Source organism: Rattus rattus, chromosome 11, assembly GCF_011064425.1.
Source record: "Rattus rattus isolate New Zealand chromosome 11, Rrattus_CSIRO_v1, whole genome shotgun sequence".
NCBI lineage: Eukaryota > Metazoa > Chordata > Mammalia > Rodentia > Muridae > Rattus > Rattus rattus.
In genome coordinates, this window is record NC_046164.1 from 49,039,470 (window position 1) to 49,054,739 (window position 15,270).

Below are 15,270 nucleotides of genomic sequence, written 5' to 3' on the forward strand. Positions count from 1 at the left end.
CTCGTAAATCATAATTTGTGTTCCTTATGTGTGAACAGAAGGTGTAGGTAAATAAACCAATTTGTGAAAGTTAGCTATTTATCCCTGAAGTTCCAATCCTCTCACAATCTCCTCATTTAGCTATTATGAAGCTCATTCGCAATCTTGAACCTTTTCCTCACCCTGTCTAGCTCACTGAGTTGTGTGCTCAGTATCTCAAGGTTTATTTCTTAAAAGGGGCCATGGTATTTCATGTTTCTGTCTGTTCATTTCAGTGTCTTAGTGCAAAATACAAATATAAACAATGTATATTTCATGTATATATGTAATATGAATATGTTTTATATATATACATATATAACCGTTTTAAATACATATAATTTCACATTACCCTATTTCAAATATTTCTATTTTTATTTTTTTATTTATTCAAATAATTATTTTTTTAAATCACTACATTTCTTTTTCTGAGTGTATAGGTACATAAGTATGTGGTGTGTGTGTGTGTGTGTGTGTGTGTGTGTGTGTGTGCATGCTACAGCACGTGTGTGGAGATCAGAGGACAGTTTGTGGGAGTCAGTTCTGTCCTGCTACCATGTTTGTGTCACAGACCAAATTCAGGTTGTTAGGAGCAGCATTTACTTTTACTGGCTGTACCATCATGTAGGTCTGATTTACTTGTTTGTTTGTTTGTTTGTTTGTTTTCCTTCTTGATGCAATTAAAATGGGAATAAAGCTTTTTATATCCAATACTTCGTATATTTGCCTCATAGTTTACACACCAGCCCTAAAGGGAAATTGAAGTAAAATGTTTGGGCTAGAGCTTGGATTCTTATTTATGCAATGATCCACCATTTTGCTCACATGGTCAACTATAGTGGATAATCTACAAATTAAAAAGCTGAAACTGGCAGCTCCTTCAAAGTGGGGCAATGAAGATATTATGCCACTTGTAACATACCGTGTTATATAACTAACAGGATACAGTCGGAATAAAAGGAAAATTAACTGTGACTCCACGTGAGAATGACATTTGTAAGGTTTATGTTAATACATAGCACCAAGACTGGAAACAAAGCCTCACCCCTTGACTCCCAATTTATAATTCCTCTTTAGTTACTGATTCTTCATGTCTAAACATCATGATATCATTTCTTACACTTTTACTCCTCTCAGATCATCACATTTCTATCAAAGTTGCAAATTCTTCCTTTGCAACTGCCTGGCCTGTGCCCCTTCTCTTCTCATCTGTCCTAAGGCATAGTTTATGACAGACAATGTCATACTGCTAATTCCTTCACTTTCTGCCTCTGTGTGCTTAGAGTTTTCAAAACCTTCTTTTAATAAAGGTTCTCAAAGCCTTCACCCCCCCCACTTCTAGCATGTTGTCCAAAGGTAAAGGTGAAAGGATGGTAAACAGGACAGGGAGATGTGGACTTATTTAAAGGTAGTTCTTTGGGAAAATTCCAGTCTCTGAGGTCAGGAACCAGCAGTCCAGTTCTATAGTGTCAGGATACCAAACACACATCAGCGACAGTTGCACAATCTAAAAGAAATGGCCAGTCCTTCACAAAATCACCATGAGTGGAAGCAACCAGAACCAGCTAAAACTCTGGGAGAAGTTCTCGGCTGTGCCTCTCTCAATGAAGTAAAGATCAGCAAACAGGAGACCAAGAAGCTTTGCAAGGCTAGCTATACAAGCTCTGTGTCAATGTATACTCTCCTCAAACATCACCTGTCCTCCCCTGGGTCTTGCCTCAGCAAAATCCCAGCTTTGGGCTATATCACATGACACTACCAGAAACTTTGCTACATCTTTCTACTTACCTCTAGCTTCTTTCACTTTTGAATGAATGACTTTCCACAGAAAAGCTGTTTAATCATGTTACCAATTTACTTCGTACTGTGTAGTTCTTTCTGGGTAACAACAATCACAACATCCAACAGAAAGTCCATGTTTTATGTACAAACTATGCAGGTTGCTGCACTTGAGTTAAGTTCCTATTTCCTTTGTTATTTTCATGTGCACAATTATTATACAATGTGTTTTACATAAATAAGCCAGGTATGATGGCTAATATATTAAAAACAAATTAACATAATTATTGTCCAGCTGTGGTATATGTACCTAAAATACATTTCCTAGCTAATTTTCTTGCAATACTGAAGTATAAAAATAGATGTGCTCCCCATACTGTAGATGAGATGTTTAACATTTATTACATATATTTATTGCAACTTTGTACTATTTGATCCTAAACAGTAATTCCTCTATGCTGCTGGGTCAACCTTTTTTCTGCTTTCTCTACTTTCTCACTTTTCTAATTGTTTTAAAATTCCACATGTAATCAACATTATGTAATGTTTTTCTTTCTTTGTCAGGTGTTTCTCATAGACTACTCTTTATAGTTTCACTTGTAGTATTGAAAAAAACATGACACTTCAAGCATATGGCATGATTTTTCCATCTAATCATACATTAAAAATATTTAAATAATTTCTTCTTATCTTAGGGTTTCTACTGCTGTAATAAAATGTCATAGCTGAAGCGATTTGTGGAGGAACAGGTTAGTTTCTTTTTAAAAGTATTGAAAATGGTTTAATTATGTCGAATTATATTACTTTCATGCTTTCTTGGCACTTGAACCTCCAGGCCCTTGCAGGCTTCTTTCCTCGACTCTACCTCATTCTTCTCAGTCATATGTTGTAACTGTTTTTCTGTGATTATTATTGTTACAAACATATTTTTGCTTGTGTGTATATGCACAAATATATAGATACATGCTGAGTCTGTTATTACTGTCTGCATATATATGGCTTCAATACTAACAATTATGCATTGAATAACCAATACAGGGAATAATCCCTGAGAGGATAATTCTTTTTCTCTTGTTAACCATTAGTTTCCAGTAGCTTTTTGTCTATGGATAAAAGTCAATGACACTTTCCTCATTCCACACTAACATGTCTATTGATATTGCTATTATTCCATTCTTGTTTATGTAGCAATCTCTAAAAGAGACATTTCAAAATAGATGTATTCACTGTGGCTGAGCTCCCCACGACTGTCAATCTCTATTTGATGAACAGGTACAATTTTCTGTAATAGTTTTATTCGCTCTAAACAGAAACTTCTTAAATGTGAGGTTGTTTAGTTACAATTATATGTGGAAATAGGGTAAGATTTAGAATGTAGTAAGAAATTATTCTGACTTTATCTCAGTGGCAGGAGTGGTCTTTCTAAGGTCAATGACCTCACTAGCCCTGTAAATCTAGCTATATTTCCATGATCAAGCACAAAGTGATGACTGCAGAGATGGACATGTGAAGGAGGCAATTTGTGTTAAAATGACAGGCATAAATTTCATAATTATTCAAATACCTCTTTATTAGCTATTTTGAAGTACTCAGTAGTTACCTTCTTTCCCCATGTTTTGCAGCTTATGTATGATAACATTTTAAGGTGGCCTTCAAACAAAGAGTCTTCATATACTGGTGAACACTTAAAACAGTAAGGATGAATTGCCTCTTCTCGTCTACTGAACAATTCATTATTTTTTATTGCTTATCATATTTATTTAAATTTCAAATGTTTCCCTTCCTCCAACCATCCTATCCCATTCTCCCTTCCCATGCCTCTATGAGGGTGCTCATCCACCAACCCAACCACTCCTGCCTCACCACCCTAGCATTCTTTCACAGAACTAAGGGCCTCCCCTCCCATTGATGCAAAATAAGGCCATGCTCTGCTTCATATGCAGCTGGAGCCATGGGTCCCTCCATGTGTACTCTTTTGGTCAGTAGTTTCATTTCCGGAAGCTCTGGGGTGTTGTGGATAACCCGTGCTGTTCCTATTTTGAAGCTAATTCCACTTCCCCAAGAGGGGCTGCCTGGGACAAAAAGTGAATCACATACTCAGGTGACTTCTTGTGAACCTTCCCCTAATGAATATAGATTGTAAGAACTAATCACTGGGTGAGGAGAAGGCAGGACTTTGGGGTCAGAGAGGGGAAGAGGAGAGAGAAGGGGTTTTACTTTTGGCAAAGGGACAGATGGAGGATAAGACATAATGAACAAGAGGCCCCCGGGTTAGATGGTGAATCCCACAGCATTTGTCACCAGAGTTATATTCCTATGGCTTACAAGATAAGGATGTTAACTGTTGCACCCAACGATTGTGTTGCCTGTTGATTCTTAACTAAGATTGTGTGGTGTTTTTCTTCCCACAGAGACTCAACTAAGTTCCAGAAAAAGGTGTGGGGACCCCAGCCAGCCACAGAATTTAGATGTGTGGGGCTGGCATGACAACCCTATAGAACGAACAACAATATCAACTAACAGGAACCCTCCAAAATGGAAAATATTTTTTAAAAAAGCACTTTTACTCTAGCTACTCTCTGGCTCCAGTGGTCTCTGTGCCTTTAAGGCCGCTAAGTACCCACCCTATTGCATCGGGATACCAGAGGGCCTGGTCTGTTCTCATCTTGACAGACTCTCTGACCCATTATTCTAAAATCTCTCCACCAGACTCTTTAAATTCCCATGGTGGGTCAATGCCAAGGTTTGGTGCCTGCAGATGGGATGGATCCCTAGGTAGGGCACTCTTTGGATGGCCTTTCATTCAGTCTCTGATCTGCTCTTTGTCCCTGCATTTCCTTTAGACAGGAACAATTCCAGATTAAAGTTTTGAGATGGTTGGGTGGCCCCATCCCTCAACTAGGGACTATGCCTATCCACTAGATATGGTCTCTACAGGTTCGATCTCCCTTTTGTTGGGTATTTTGGCTAAAGTCATCCTTGTTGGGTACTTGAGAACCTCTTGCTTCCCTGGCATCTGGGACTTTCTTATGGCTACCCAATTTCCCTCCCCCACTGCTATTTACCTCTGTTCACTTACCTGACCCTCTGTACACCTCTCCTCTCTGACCCCATACCTGATCCTGTCTTGCCTCCCCCCACCTTCTTCTTTGGTCCCTCCCTCCTTCCACTCCAGTGATTATTTTATTCCCCCTTCTAAACAGGACTGAAGCATCTGCACATTGGTCTTCTTTCTTTTTGAGCTTCATATGGTTTGTGAGTTGTATCCCGTGTATTCTGAGCTTTGGGGCTAATATCCACCCACTAAAGAGCAATTTTGTTTCAGAAATGTTCTTTTATAATCTCTTGCATTCATTTTCTCCTTTGATTTATTTACCATCTAATATATTTGCAGTGTTTCTATTTTATTAAATGTATACACCAATTTTATTTTATTATTTTATTCATATCTTCTTTGTTCTCCTTTGAGTTTTGGGACAAGTTAGCATCATGTTCATGACTTTGCAGTTCTGTTTTCTTATCTCTCTGGATCACAATTCAAGATTTCAATTTTACATATGAACTTCAGTAAATGAGCTTTTAGATGAACAGACTCTTCTGATTTTATATCGCACTCATATAAATTCACATTCTCTTTAATCAGAAGCAGAGGAATATATATTTTTAAAACACATTTTGAAAGTAGGTTTGTGTCCCCATTCCATTACTGGGAACCATGTAAAACTACTGGAAGTGGTCTCTTCAGGGCTCATCTCACTACTGTTGGGCATTTTGAATAAGGTCACCCCATTGAGTCCTGGGCCCCTCTCCCATCCCAGGTCTCTGGAACTTTCTAGAAGTTTTTCCTTCCCCCACCTTCTACACACTCCTCATCCCCTACCCACTACCCCCAATCCCTCCTCCCACCCAACCTCACACATAGGGCAGCTGCATATTTCATTTCATTCCCCTGGCCCTCTGGGCTTCTCTCCAGTCACCCCCATACCTAACTCTGCTACCTTTTTCCCTGCCCCTCCCCTCTCTCACCCAGGTACCTTTTTCCTTCTTCCTCCCATAATTATTTTGTTCCCCAATTCTAAGTGGGATTGAAGCATCCTAACATAGACTTTCCTTCTTGTTTAACTTCTTAGGGTCTGGGAGGTGTATCATGGATTTTCCGTACTTTTGGGCAAATATCCACTTATCAGTAAGTACATATCATGTACCTCCATTTAGGTCTGGGTTATTTCACCAACAGTGGCAACTAACCCTGACTCCTGCCAGTCCCCCCAGGCTAAGCAACAAGCCAAAGAACATACCAAGGCTGTTGCAAGGCCCCTGGCAAATATGTAGCAGAAGATTGCCTTATGTGGCCTTAATGTCTATAGTATGTGTCTAATTACATAGAAATGTGTTGCCCCAGGAAAGGGAAATGCCCAGATGGGGACAAAAGCAGAGACAAAGCAGAAGGAGGATAGGGTGAAAAATTCTGGGATGGGATACTGTGTGGGTGGGTGGGGGTAACATTTTGGATGTAAATAAATAAAATATTTGTTAAAGAATGCAACATTTTGATCGGCTTCCAGAAGACTGATTTATGACTACATTTAGCTATGTCTTATTTTATTGCCCCTGCCTGTCCTTCCCACTATGTTATTTATTAGAGAAATATGTCTTTATAGGTATTTCTCTGATTTGTTATCCTTTTTTCATTTCATTCCATAAACCCTACCAATTATATATGTATGGCTCTTTACACAGGTGACTTTTCAATTTAACAAATAAAAACACCTTGGTTATTCAGAATATTTAAGAAATTTAGAACATTTTATAAATAAGCATAATTCAGTGGAAATTCTATTAAAGAATCACTATTAAACTGAATTTATTTGTCAACTTCATTTTGGAAAATCTTTTTCTTTTCCCTTTAGGTGGCATTTATTGAGTGTTACATATTGATTTTCACTGATGCATTTAACTATTGACTTATATACAGGATATGCAGAGAAAACTTCTCTGCCTTTTCTTATGCTTAATCAGCCTTCATGTTCATTCATATTCTCTGAAAGAACAAAATGTTCTTCTTTGTGATGGCTGAGTGACAGTCCATGGTCATATATCACAATTTTCTTTACTATCAGTTGATATGCATAGGCTATTTTAATGTTTGGGCTATTGTGAGTAGTGCAGAAATGAATAAAAAGGACCATGATCTACCTGGCGTAGTGATTTGAGTTCCTTAGTATGTGGCCTTGTTGTAGAATGGTGGATTACAATAGTAGGTCTGTGTTTATATGTTTTGATTTAGTAGATTTTATTTAAGTATAGCATTTTTCTTTCCTCTTTTCTATATGTTCCCTTCCTGCTCTACTAAAAATTCATGTACTCATTTTCCATTAACTTATTGCATACACGTGTGTGTGTGTGTGTGTGTGTGTGTAACTTCTATATATGTTTTAGCAATGACCATTATGCACTAGAAAACCAATTGCTGTGCTTTTACTTCTCCTGGCCAGGCTTTCCTAAGTTTCCTAGAGTTCTTTGTGTAGGGTTGAATAAGGCCTTGATGCTTTCTCTGCTATTGGCATGTTCATAGGAATCATCCTTGTTCAGCTCATACTTATATAACCATGTCAGTGAGACTTTCTGAATAGAGCTGCTAATGTTATTACTAGGAGTCACAACTCACAACACATCCCCTGATACTTTGGCTTTTTTTTTTTTATTAACTTGAGAATTTCTTATTTACATGTCGAGTGTTATTCCCTTTCCTGCTTTCTGGGCAAACATCCCTCTAACCCCTCCCCCTCCTCTTCTTTATGGGTGTTACCCTCCCCATCCTCCCCCCATTGCCACCCTCCCCCCAACAATCACGCTCACTGGGGGTTCAGTCTTAGCAGGACCAAGGGCTTCCCCTTCCATTGGTGATCTTACTAGGATATTCATTGCTACCTATGTGGTCAGAGTCCAGGGTCAGTCCATGTATAGTCTTTAGGTAGTGGCTTAGTCCCTGGAAGCTCTGGTTGGCTTGGCATTGTTGTACATATGGGGTCTCGAGCCCCTTCAATCTCTTCCAGTTCTTTCTCTGATTCCTTCAACGGGAGTCCTATTCTCAGTTCAGTGTTTTGCTGCTGGCATTCACCTCTCTATTTGCTGTATTCTGGCTGTGTCTCTCAGGAGAGATCTACATCCGGCTCCTGTCGGCTTGCACTTCTTTGCTTCATCCATCTTGTCTAATTGGGTGTCTGTATATGTATGGGCCACAAGTGGGGCAGGCTCTGAATGGGTGTTGCTTCTGTCTCTGTTTTAATCTTTGCCTCTCTATTCCCTGCCAGGGGTATTCTTGTTCCCCTTTTAAAGAAGGAGTGAAGCTTCACATTTTGATCATCTGTCTTGAGTTTCATGTGTTCTAGGCATCTAGGGTAATTCAAGCATTTGGGCTAATAGCCACTTATCAATGAGTGCATACCATGTGTGTTTTTCTGTTATTGGGTTACCTCACTTAGGATGATATTTTCCAGTTCCAACCATTTGCCTATGAATTTCATAAAGTCGTTGTTTTTGATAGCTGAGTAATATTCCATTGTGTAGATGTACCACATTTTCTGCATCCATTCCTCTGTTGAAGGGCATCTGGGTTCTTTCCAGCTTCTGGCTATTATAAATAAGGCTGTTATAAACATAGTGGAGCACGTGTCTTTTTTATTTGTTGGGGCATCTTTTGGGTATATGCCCAAGAGAGGTATAGCTGGGTCCTCAGGTAGTTCAATGTCCAATTTTCTATGGAACCTACAGACTGATTTCCAGAATGGTTGTACCAGTCTGCAATCCCACCAGCAATGGAGGAGTGTTCTTCTTTCTCCACATCCTCTCCGGCATCTGCTGTCACCTGAGTTTTTGACTTAGCCATTCTCACTGGTGTGAGGTGAAATCTCAGGGTTGTTTTGATTTGCATTTCCCTTATGACTAAAGATGTTGAACATTTCTTTAGGTGTTTAGCAGCCATTCAGCATTCCTCAGCTGTGAATTCTTTGTTTAGCTCTGAACCCCATTTTTTAATAGGGTTATTTGTCTCCCCTGCTGTCTAACTTCTTGAGTTCTTTGTATATTTTGGATATAAGGCCTCTATCTGTTGTAGGATTGGTAAAGATCTTTTCCCAAATTGTTGGTTGCCGTTTTGTCCTAACCACAGTGTCCTTTGCCTTACAGAAGCTTTGCAGTTTTATGAGATCCCATTTGTCGATTCTGGATCTTGGAGCATAAGCCATTGGTGTTTTTTTCAGGAAATTTTTTCCAATGCCCATGTGTTCAACATTCTCCCCAACTTTTTATTCTATTAGTTTGAGTGTATCTGGTTTAATGTGGAGGTCCTTGATCCACTTGAACTTAAGCTTTTTACAGGGTGATAAGCATGGATCGATCTGCATTCTTCTACATGCTGACCTCCAGGTGAGCCAGCACCATTTGCTGAAAATGCTATCTTTTTTCCATTGGATGGTTCTGGCTCCGTTGTCAAGTGCCCATAGGTGTGTGGGTTCATTTCTGGGTCTTCAATTCTGTTCCATTGGTCTATCTGTCTGTCTCTGTACCAATACCATGCAGTTTTTATCACTATTGCTCTGTAATACTGCTTGAGTTCAGGGATAGTGATTCCCCCTGATGTCCTTTTATTGTTGAGGATAGTTTTAGCTATCCTGGGTTTTTTGTTATTCCAGATGAATTTGCAAATTGTTCTGTTTAACTCTTTGAAGAATTGGATTGGTATTTTGATGGGGATTGCATTGAATCTGTAGATCGCTTTTGGTAAAATGGCCATTTTTACTATATTAATCCTGCCAATCCCTGAGCATGGGAGATCTTTCCATCTTCTGAGGTCTTCTTCAATTTCTTTCTTCAGAGTCTTGAAGTTCTTATTGTACAGATCTTTTACTTGCTTGGTTAAAGTCACACCTCTTACACTCTCTATTCTCTCTTCCGCAGTGCTCCCTCAGGCTTAGGTACAGGAGTACTTTATACACTTATCCATTTGTAATGGGATCCACAACTCTCCATTATTATTAGTTGTATTTTCTGCAGTGTTCTCTGTTTGTTCCAGAAGTTTCCCCAATGAGGGGTGAAGACTATTCTGATATTTGCATATAAGGAAAAATATTACTCTTAGGGACTATGCAGGTTTAGTACATTAGCAACTGTAGGTTCTCCACCAACAACAGTGACTTCACTAGTATTAAACTAGTTTTTTGGGGGTCGGGGGCCTCTATTTTATTACTGAAGTAAGATGCTGATCTCTTTGTATAGAACATTTTTATTATTTTTTATAATTTATTTATTGATTTATTTATTTTTACACTCCAGATTTTGTTCATCTTCTGGTCCATACTCTGACTGGACTGTTCCACAACCTATACTTCCTCCCCATTACACTTGTTTCAAAGAGGATGTACCCACCCCACCCACCAGACCCACTCCAACAGACCTCTAAACTTCGTGAGGCCTCCAATCTCTTGAGGGTTAGGTGCATTTTCGCTAACTGAACCCAGACCTGGAAGTCCTCTGCTATATATGCACTGGGGGCCTCATGTCAACTGATATATGCTGTCGGTTGGGTAGTCCAGTGTCTGAGATACCTTGGGGTCCAGGTTAATTGAGACTGCTGGTCCTACTACAAAGTTGCCATATTTCTCAGCTTCCTTCAGCTTTTCCCTAATTCAACCAGAGGGGTCAGCAGCTTCTGTTCATTGGTTGGGTGCACATATCTGCATCTGCCTCTTTCAGCTGCCTATTGAGTCTTTTGGAGAGCAGTCATAATAGGTCGCTTTTTGTCAACGCTCCGTAGCCTCAGTAATGGTGTCAGGTCTTAGGGCGTCCCCTTGTGCTCGATCCCACTTTGGGCCTGTTGCTGGACCTCCTTTTTCTCTGGCTCTTCTCTGTTTCCACCCCTGCTTTTATTTCAGACAGGAAGAAATATGTGTCACAGCTTTGGCTGGGGGATAGCAACGGCATCTCTCACTCAATGCTCTGTCTTTCTGCTGGAGGTAGGCTCAACAAGCTCCCTCTCCCCACTGTGGGGCCTTTCATCTAGGGTCCTTCCCTTTGAGTCCTGAGAGTCTCTCACTCCCCAGGTCTCTAGTATATTCTAGAGAGTCCTCCCAACCGCCTTCCTCCTGAGGTCACCTGTTTCCATTCTTTCTGATGGCCAAAGGCTTCAGTCCTTTTCTCCCACCCAATACCGGACCACGTTCCCCTCTCCTCCCACCCCTGTCCCCTTTTGCTCCCAGGTCCCTTCCTCCCCCTTTGTGGTTGCTTTCTTCTCCCTCCCCGTGGGACTGAGGCATCCTCACTTGAGCCCTTCAGCTTGTTGATTTTTTTAAGTCTGTGGACTGTGTTCTGTAGATGTACTTTTGGGTCTGAGTTACCTCACTCAGGATAATATTTTCTAGTTCCATCCATGTGCTTGCAAAGCTCAGAATGTCCTCATTCTTTTTTTTATTTATTTTTTTGATTAACTTGAATATTTCTTATATACATTTCAGTGTTATTCCCTTTCCGGTTTCCGGACAACATCCTTCCTCCCCCTTCCTTATGGGTTCCCCTCCCCCCTCCCCCCCCATTGCTGCCTCCCCGACAGTCTAGTTCACTGGGGTTCATTCTTAACAGGACCAGGGCTTCCCCCTTCCACTGGTGCTCTTACTAGGATATTCATTGCTACCTATGAGGTCAGAGTCAGGGTCAGTCCATGTATAGTCTTTGGTGAGTGGCTTAGTCCCTGAAGCTCTGGTGGCTTGGCATTGTTGTACATATGGGGTCTCGAGCCCCTTCAAGCTCTTCTCTCATTCTTTTTTTTTTTTTTTCCTTCGGAGCTGGGGCCCGAACCCAGGGCCTTGCGCTCGCTAGGCGAGCGCCCTACCGCTGAGCTAAATCCCCAACCCCCTCTTCCTCATTCTTAATACCTGAGTAATATCCCATTGTGTAAATAAACCACATTTTCTGTATCTGTTCTATTGGGGGACACCTGGGTTGTTTCCACCTTTTCGTTATCACAAATAAGACCACTATGAATGTTGATGAACATGTGTCCCTGTGGCATGGTGGGGTATCTTTTGGAAATATTCCCGAAGGTGGCATTTCTGAGTCTCTAGGTCGATCTTTCCAATTTTCTTAGGAATCTCCAAATTGATTTCCAGAGTGGTTGTAACAGTTTGCGATCCCACCAACATTGGAGGAGTGTTCCTCTTTCAACATGTGTTGTCACCTGAGATTTTGTTCTTCGCCATTCTGATTGGTATAAGGTGGAATCTCAGGGTCGTTTTGATGTGCATTTCCCTGATGACTAAGTATGTTGAACAGTTCTTTAGGTGCTTCTCAGCCATTCAATTTTTCTCTGTTGTGAATTCTCAGTTTAGAACTATACCCCATTTTTAAAAATTTGTTTGTTGGGTTTTTTTGTCTGATTTGTCTAATAGATTATATCCTTTACCTAACAAAAGCTTTCCAGTTTCATAAGATCATACTTATCAATTCTTATTCTTAGAGTATGAGCCATTGGAGTTTTATTTAGGAAATTTCCCCCTGTGCCAATGAGTTCAAGGCTCTTTTTCTTCTATTAGATTCAGTGTATCTGGTTTTTGTTGAGGTCCTTGATCCACTGATCTTTGTGCGTTGTGACAAATATGGGTTTATTTTCATTTTTTACATACAGATAGCCAGTTAAACAAGCATCATTTATTGAAGATGCTTTCTTTTTTCCCTTGTATATTTTTGGCTTCTTTTTCAAAGAGCAAGTGTGTGTAAGTGTGTGGTTTTATTACTGGGTCTTCAATTCTACTCCAATGATCAACCTGTCTGTCTCTGTACCAATATCATGCAGTTTTTATCACTATTGCTCTGTAGTAGATCTTGAGCTCAGGGATGGTAATTCTGCCGGTCATTCGTTAATTGTTAAGAATTGTTTTTGCTATTTTGGATTTTTTGCCTTTCCAGATGTATTTGAGTATTGCTTTTTCCATGTATTTGAAGAACTGTGTTGAGATTTTGACAGGGATTGTATTGATTGTAGATTACCTTTGGTAGGATAGCCATTTTTACTATGTTAATTCTGCCAATCCATGAGCATGGGAGATCTCTCCATTTTCTGAGATGTTTTTCAATTTCTTTCTTGAGAGACTGGAAGTTCTTATCAAATCTTTCACTTGTTTGGTTAAAGTTACCCCAAGATATTTTATATTTTCACGGTATTATGAAGGGAGTTGTTTTCCTAACTTCTTTCTTAGCCTTAGCTAGGTTTTATGAAACATGGTGTCTCTCTTGTTGGATGGGTATTAAATCCAATTAAAGACCGTGGCTACCATCAATGTATGAGTGACATTACTACACTTAGTGTTTGGTTTTATGGAGAACCTCTGCATTGATTTGTTAATGGTATACCAACTAATATACCCACATATTATATAATGCTTAAAAGACAAATTTTTTATTTCAATAGGTATATATTCCAATTATTGTGAGATTAAGGTTTCCTATACAAACACTATTTTCATTTGGGGCTCTGAAATATTTTCAGTTTCTCTGTAATATCCTCTGTAGATATCATGTCTCAGATTACACTTCTGTCTTTGCTTTTCTATGACTAAGACTAGATCAGGAAATGCCTATCATTTCCAACAAATGTCATTTAATTTCCTTTCTTTCCTTTGTTTCTTTTCCTTTCTTTTTTCCTTATTTTTTCTTTTACTTTCATTTTATGCTTATCTATCTATCTATCTATCTATCTATCTATCTATATATGTTTATTTATTATAAGCAGGGTCTCATGAAATACCTCTGGCTATTCTCTAAATCACTATGTAGACCAGACTGGCCTTGAACTCACTGGTGCCTCTGTCATCACAGTCAGCTTAACTGTGCTGACCAAGTGAAGTGCAAAGCCTGCTCTCTTAGTGTTGAAGCAGGTTAGGGTTTGAGACAGCTATCCCACTTGGATGACTCAGGGCTAGCCCTCCTTACTCACATAGGTGATGAGGGACACATGGGGAAGAGGATATCTGTCCTTTGTCCATGGTACCACCTGCGACACAAGTTGTATGGTCAGTTTTCCAGGCTCTTATTTTCAGGGACCAGATCAGTGCAACTACGGCAATGTGTGCGGCTACTCTCTCCATAACAGTGAAGCTGGCTGCAAATCTTCAGGGAAGGAGTCAGCACTCTCACACTCCTGCCCCTAGGCCCAGCTCTTCCAGGATGCCAAGGTGGGAGGTGGGCCAGTTCCACTCAGACCTCAGAAACAAACATGTCCCTGGGTGACAGTCGGGACCAGTGAAGTACACTTGGGCTCTGGTGGAAACAGATTCCTGCTGATTCAAGGCCATGGGCCCTGATGTAGCTACCAGTGGCAGCACAGGACAGGACTCCACCACTATCCCAGATGTCCTATTGGGTACACAAATCAGGCTGTTGCTTACTGCCCTCTAGTCTCCAGTTCTGCCTCTCTTCACTGTGTCTACATCCTTCTGTTTCTCTTTCCTTTTCATTTCTCCATCACATGCCGGCCCCTTCTACAGGTGCTGTAGGTCTCTGAGTATATGAGGTCAGCTCAGAAGCTGTCTCAGGTCTGATTTGACCCACTCAAGCACTACGGTATCTGGCAGGGATTGGGTATAGTCGCCACCCTTCCCCCAGATCTGCATACTGCTTGAATGGTTTGGTCCCTGTCTAGGCTCCATGCTGCTAGTCTGGTGGTAATCTTGGGCTTGCTTTTCACCTGGTATGCCTGAGTAGCCCCACCTGAGGTTGCTCTATCTCAGACTCTCTCCCACTTGGGAACTTCAGTCCCATGAATAGTTCCTCTTGTCTCTAGCTTGCTCCTGGTCATGGAAGCCATCAAGTCCAGCACTGCATAGCCTGGTGGTTGTCTCAGACTCACTGTTTTTCAGAGACTGTTAGACTACCAATCATTCAGATGTTCATAGATGTAATGTTCAGCATAGACCTAGCTTCTCACTTCTCTGTCAACTGCTGAGAAACTTGTGACACAGCAGTAGCCACACCTTCAGTGCTTCTAAGGCCAGAGAATTTTTATGGCCTACTAATTAAGAAGATAGGCCAGAACGTGAGAGAAGTAATAAATTTTACTGAATTACTAAAAATGATTAACGAAAGGGGGACATGTTTGAAAATTATAGATTAGCTTTCATCATGAAGATTAATAAAATATTGTGTAATTTTGATAGAGTTTTTTATAAGACAGTATTGTTACTTCTCTTTGTTTAAATTATAGATTTCTTTTGGTAAATATATTATGTGGGGACAACTTATATGTGTTGATTTGGGAAGCAGAGAGGCAGAGACGTTAGGTTATATCAACTTGATCTTGTGTGTATAATCTTAGTTCCTTCAATGATTGATATTACTATTCAAAGTCACATACGGGGAAGTATCTAGGAAGAGATGGAAGAAGGGAAAGAGGATGAACCAAATATAGTCCATGAACAATCTTAT

At 40.1% G+C, this 15,270-nt stretch overlaps 1 non-coding gene across 1 annotated transcript; it reads right to left on the bottom strand.

Annotated features, from left to right (window-relative positions):
- Window positions 1–14,707: 14,707 nt before the first annotated feature.
- Window positions 14,708–14,841, bottom strand: LOC116913004. Its single transcript, XR_004389562.1, has one exon. It is a non-coding gene; the product is annotated as a small nucleolar RNA SNORA17 (small nucleolar RNA).
- Window positions 14,842–15,270: the final 429 nt, after the last annotated feature.